Source organism: Zonotrichia albicollis, chromosome 2, assembly GCF_047830755.1.
Source record: "Zonotrichia albicollis isolate bZonAlb1 chromosome 2, bZonAlb1.hap1, whole genome shotgun sequence".
NCBI lineage: Eukaryota > Metazoa > Chordata > Aves > Passeriformes > Passerellidae > Zonotrichia > Zonotrichia albicollis.
The window spans coordinates 26,553,266-26,559,939 of NC_133820.1; positions in this window are offsets into that span (position 1 = coordinate 26,553,266).

Sequence of the window (6,674 nt, forward strand, 5' to 3'; positions counted from 1 at the left end):
CCACTCTGGAAGTCAACAATGTTCAGAACTATGTCAGCATATGGCAGCCATGGACTGGGTCTCCTACCATTACCTGGAAAAATATTGTTCCATCAGTCTTGACTAATGGAAAACCAATAGAAATAGAAAAGTCAGAAAGGCCCATGGTGATTCCACAGCTAAAAACCCTCCCTGAAGCCCTTATGTGAAGTCAACATTTTGGTTTCAATCTACCTCCATGGCCACCTGACCAGATCTGGTCATTTGGCATGGGTGACATGCTATGCCAGCTGGTGATGCAGGGAGGGACAAAAGCCTTTGCAGTCCTTGCTTGCCCACTAAACCCTCTTGGTTTATGTCTGCAGGTACTTGGACCTGCAGCTGTAGCAGGGTAGCAGTCACACTCAGGTGTCAAACAGAAGAGAAAATCTGCTTGTGTAATTTCACAGGCAAGGTCTATAGAGAAGGAAGTGCAACTGCTTCTCCAGCCTTCAGAGATGGCTCAAATGGCCATTATGGCCTAAATGACCACGATGTGTCTTTGTTTCCATGAGAGACTTTTGGCAACCAGCATCAGTTATTTGCCAAGCAAGAACGTGCACAGCCAAAAAAGTGTGTCCTTTGTTCATAGCTCATATTAGAAGGAAAGCATTGCCCTGCTGGCAATGCTAGCAATGAATCTAACATGAACTCAGTGTGGTGTATTTGAAAAATTACCAAGTGCCCATTTTTTCCTTTCAGTCCAGGAGAGAGAAAGTAACAGCTCAACAGGGGAAAATGTTGAGCAGGTTTTACATCTGACACTTCCTCCTGCACTCTGCAGAAAATTGCCATCACCATCTTCAGTAATTATAGATTAAATTCTCTATAGATATGTGTATATATATGTATAGAGCAACATTAATGTATCCCAATTTGCATGGCACCAGTCTTATTGTTAGTGCAAGAAATCTTTCTTACAGCTGCCAGTAGTCATGGAGAAAGTCAATGGGTTACACAGTGATCATTTGCTGAAGAAGGAAATGACTCAGTATGGGAAAGATAAAACCTTGCTGGTTAATATGCATTTATTTGAAGGATATAAAAGTCTTAGGAATTAATTTTATTTGGGGCACTTTATGTGGGCTTGCATACTGTACTGTAAATGCAATTACTATGCAAATGCACTCAGTAACCATGGAAGAAATTTAGGGTATAGCTGGTGGCACCACTCTTGGTTTGAGATCACAGAAACTATTTTGACCAACTGATCCAGTGTTACTGTGAGAAGCTAGAAGTGATGTTGCCTTTTAATTTGGGAACAGATTTTTAAACAACATGAGATAAAATGTATTTTCTGGATCTATTTTTTTTCAGCACAGTTGCATGTATAATTTCAAGACATTAGATATGATTAACTAATTTTGATCCCTGTAAGCATTGTCCCAGACCTGTGCTAACCCCTCTGACAGTTCTCTTTTATTCATCCTACATCATACACATACTTTTGTAGTGAAGAACCAAGGAGAAAATTGATTGGAACTGGTGGAGAGTGGTGCTGAGTGTCTCCCCACTACAGTATGTGATACAGCTGCCAATTCAAAAGAGTGGGCAAGTTTCCTCTGCATCAGACTCCTGTCTTTCTTGTTTTCTGAGAGGTCCTCTTCTGCTGCACTGTTAATCTCTGACCAGCAATGCAGGCTGGCTTCCAAAGCCTTTTGTATTTTGTATCATTCTAGTGGGTCCAATTTTCCTCTGAGTTAAACCCAATTAACTTCAGAATAACTCCATTAACTTCAAAGCACAAGCAAGTGAGTGTTAAGTATATGGAAGAGAATTCAATGTAGTGACTTAGGTAGGGTAGACTGCTTTCCCCTGAACACCCTGGCACATGAGGGGAGAGCAGGAACCTTGTTGTTCATCACTACCTATTAATATCAAGTATCTGGAGGTTTGTTTTAGTCTCACCTTTGTGACAAGCTTGTCAAAGAGAAGAGCAATGGGTTTTTTCATGTTTTCGAAAGTTGTATCATATTTCAATTTTGTTATTCTTTCATCATGGCATCTCTGCCCACAAAAAGATATGTAGTTCTAGGATAATTTGTTCTACTCTGTCAGTCATATTAGCTCTTTCTAAAGTAACAACTGCAACAGAAAAACTTATCAAAACCTGTGGAAATACAGTCATGTAACCACAAGATTGTATATTATTCTCTTCTTTTATTTTCAGAAAAAATAAAAGAAAAAGAACACTTATGGTGAGAAAACACTGGAGTTTTTTGAAAGTTAGTTTTCCACTTATATTAATCCAGCATGTGCACACTTGGAATAAAGCTTAAAAATATCTCAAGCTATCCTTTAGATATTAAAAGTCAAGTGTGTTATAATTTGTAGTCAAGTGACTACATAGAGGAGCTCAAAGCATCAGAGAAAACTATGTCAGACTGAAAAACAGGATTGTGTACTTTTGCAATGTAAGTCACTCATACACAAGAGTTAAAAATTGCATAAAATTAGCATTTTTCAATAATATATTCAATAGGAAATTGGTACTAAAGAGAAGTTAATCTTTTAACATGCTACATTGGGGAAGGATTGACCAGTGGATTAATATTCCTGTACTCCAGAAGCATTTTTTCACAACCCCATATCCAAATTTATGCACCTAATCTTTTGATGTGACATTTGAATGCAAACAGCATGTAGTTTATGTTTCTGCCACAGAATAGAGTAGGCAGACTCATTTAATTGTTTCCAGCCTATATTGCTTCATGATATTCATACAGGCAATTCCATTTATTTACATTAACTCTCAAGAAGTGCATGGATGTCTTGAGCAAGCTGAGGTTTTCCTTTCCTGCATGCACTCATGTGTGCATACTTGGGATTGGCCTTTTAAGCTCTTCCACTCTATTTGTCCTGGTGCTTGACAAAGCCACTTGTAACTGCTTTCATATTTATATGGCATCCCTCACTCAGGGGTCTCAAGCAGTATGAGTATTAAAACAAGGAAAAGTGTAATATTTCCATCTGAAATATTTATATTCCTCTTCTTGTGGAGGTCAAAAATTTGGCACAGAAGGGCTAAGCAAGCTAAGGGCCTTGCACAGCTGGCAGCCCGAGAGTCCTGGCGCAGCCCCGTAGCCTCAAGGCTCTTTTTCCCTTTTGACATTTCCAAAATAAAGCCCACAACTCCCAGAGATGATCCCAAAAGACTGTCCCACAGCACCTGGAGATTTTTATCTCACAAGGTTTGGTACAGCAAAAAATCAACAAAATGCTGTGTCCACAGGAGGATGCCCTGACATTGTGGTGAACAGAGAGGGAGGGGAGAGGCTGCTGCCCTGGCATGCCCAATATATCAGTTACAATATGCAGCAAGGATACATTAATAAGCTAGTAAGTGTGCTTTCCAAATAATACTAAGTTTTTAAGTTTTTCAGATCATCAGAAGTGTAAAGAAATCTAAAAATACCAGAGTAAGATAGGCAACACTTCTGAACTCTCTTTTTAAAAAATATTTAGTATCAGCTAAATATTTTTAACTCTTGATGCTTTGTCTCAGCTGCCTCCACTTTTTTACATATTTTCCTTTTCTCATAGACTCTTGGTTATAGAGTGTTCCAAAAGTGTGTGCATGTTTTCTTGCATAAGTTCCCTATATATTTGCTTCTCCTTAGAAGTTGAATTTGAGGTCAACCACAAAATTTTGGCATAGTTTAAGATTTTTCATATGGTCATATTAAATAATATAAACTTACTCAGAGATGCAAAGTTTAGTATTAAAATTTAGGGTATCATTTAGCAAAAGATAAATCACTTTGGGATTTTATTGACATAATTCTTGTATTCTATAATTCTTGATGTAATTTTAATATAATATATTTTTCTCAATTTAGTTCTAGAGTTTCCAAAAAGATCAGATTTTTTCCTCCAAGACCTATTTTCATGGGGAATCTAGAGTCCAGTTACAGAGTTATGAAGATGTATATAGCAACAGTATCCATGAAGCTTAGACTTTTTTCATCCAAAGGAGGTAGGTTTGCACTTTTCTCATCTAGATTACACAGAGAATGTAAAACTTCCTTTAAAAACAATGAAAATAAGGAGCTGTCTATTAACCAGAGTCACAGAGAGGTATGAATTTTATCATTCATTTCCAAATTATTTTCTAAGCTGTCACTCATAGACACACTGAAATCATTGCTGTAGAGTTGGGCTGCTCACATCCAAAACAGAGTGACATCATTGGTGGTGACACTGAATATTGTCTCTACCCCTGCTGTTCACATCTCCTCCAAGCACGTACTCTGACACTGGGGCATCAGCTTCACAGCCCACCCTTCCCACTGCCTCCATCTCTCAAGCCCACTTGTCTGCAGACAGTCAGCAGTGCTGGAGCCCGGGGCCAGCCAGGGCAGGAGGCAGTGGTGGCCTGAGTGAGGCACAGGCTGGATGCCTGCATAAACAGCTGCTAGTTATGGCCTGTGAACAGGCTGTTCCTGGGCAATTCAAATTAGCATCCATACAGGAAGGGGGAGGTGCCTTGGCCGTGGCCTTGGAAGTGGTTTGTGTGATGCCAGGGGCACTCCTGCCACGGGTGGGGAGCCACATCTGATGTCAGTCTCCACCAAAATAGATCAAGGCAGTATTGCTTTCATGCTCCATAGAACAAGACCTGCAATGATTGAATTATTTAGTGGTGATGCACATCTTCTGAATATTCTTGCCCTATTTAGGAGCACACTAATGAAATAGTTGTTGTGAGAAGTTTCTTGTCATCCTGTACATGAAACATATGCCAGACAGTTTGGGCAAAACTCTGGAACCTCAGCCATGAATTAGCTTGTATTTATTGCTGATCTGCTTTACTTTATTTGTTTTTTCTTTTTACTACTTCTCATATTTTTAAATGCTAAGAAATATAATGCAATGCTGAACATTAAAGTTAAATCAGCAACAGTACATCGAGAAGTACTGGAATGGTGAAGGGCATTTGCAAGTAAAGTGCAAAAGAATAACTTGCAGCTTCTCTTCCTGAGGAATTTGGTAGAAGGTGAGGACCAGAAAGCAGCATTCTTACTAAGGCTTGACAGCAACTTTATTCTGCCATGGTCCTCTTGGATGTGCATTGCCATCCCTGCATTACATATAAGAGAAAGAAGTGGGTCCAGTGCCCATGGGACAAATTCAGAAAAAGTGCATAGAAAGGGGCCAGATTTCTCTAAAGATTCCCAATTAGTTCTCTTTCTGACTCCCTTTGGGAGTTTAACTTCTTTGAACACTTGCAAACGTGGGCAAAGGCACACATTGGAGGGCCCCACACGGCTGAAGTGCAGCTGGTGTGGAGCACGGTGCTGTGCCTGCTTAAACACTTTGTGTGAAAGTAGGAACAATAACTTGTTTTAACAGCAAGTTTGGGTGGGGAGACTTGGGAAAGTTATGGATAATCAAGTGGTGAAGTTAATAGGCATAGGTTCAAGCACGTTAAACTCCTGGGACATGTGTTTTCACTCAGAATAAAGAGACTGGAGCTTGCAGCAATTTAAACAGAATTAAGCTACAAAAAATGAAAGCAATTTTATTCCTCTGTAAGAGCACCCATATGGCGTTTATCAACCTGCAGGTTAGGCAAACTTAGATTCCACATTTATTTGATTAACTTTCCTGCATGCCTTCATAATAGGCTTGGTCCACAATTTTTGTTGGTTCAGGAAGCCTAAACTATGCTATTTTACAAATACCATTCCTTGTTTGTGAACTAATATGGAACCCATTGCTAACTGCAATTGAACTGAAATTGCTGTAATATTTGGCTTAATAAATACACAAGATTAAGTACTTCTACCTTGAAAGTAAAAAAAATAAAGTAAATAAATACACACTATGCTAGGACTAGCTCTCCAACAGAAATGAGTTTTTGTTTGTTAGTGAATAAGTAACTTTTTTTTTTCCCCCAAAGAGTAATGGCTCCATCAGGTACATGTATCCCCTCAAATCACAATTCCCCATCTCATTTCCAAGTTCTGTCCTCTAATCATCCACATTAGTCCAGTTCCAGTTTAGTTTGGCATGAACCTTCTAGATTTCCCCAAAACAAGACATGTGCACACTTCTGGGGATGTTTGGATCCAGAGCACCCTCCAGGACAGAATTGGATCCGAGGGACAGATTTGGCTGCCTCTGCCTCATACAGCATCTGCCAGCAGGCAGTGTGAGGTGTTGGTAGGGGTAGGTCCATCCAACACATTATGCACAGTTTATATTTTCTTTGGACTAAATCTAATATCAGGAATGCATAAAATGTGCTCCTATATGCCTAATTCCATGCTCTCTATACCTGTCTCTCTCTTATTTTTAAAATTAGAGAGTGATTTCTGGTTTCATTTCCTCTGATTGAAAGTGTGTCTACAGTCATCTTTCTGTCACAGCTGAAGTGAGTTTATCAGTTGTCTCAATTTACTGTGCTTTGTTTTGTATGGAAAAAAATGGAGCTAAATAAATAAATAAATAAAAAGATTCTTCTACATCAGATACACCAGAAGACTCCAGTGGCACAACAAATACCCTCCAGCTGCACATGAATTTACAGCCCAGGAGCCAGACCAGAGATGCTGTGAGCTAATGAAACTCATGAATGCCTGTCTACACTTCCAGACATAACCTTTGGATTTGGTACCAGATATTGTACTTTTTGAAATCCTTGGCTCCCCACT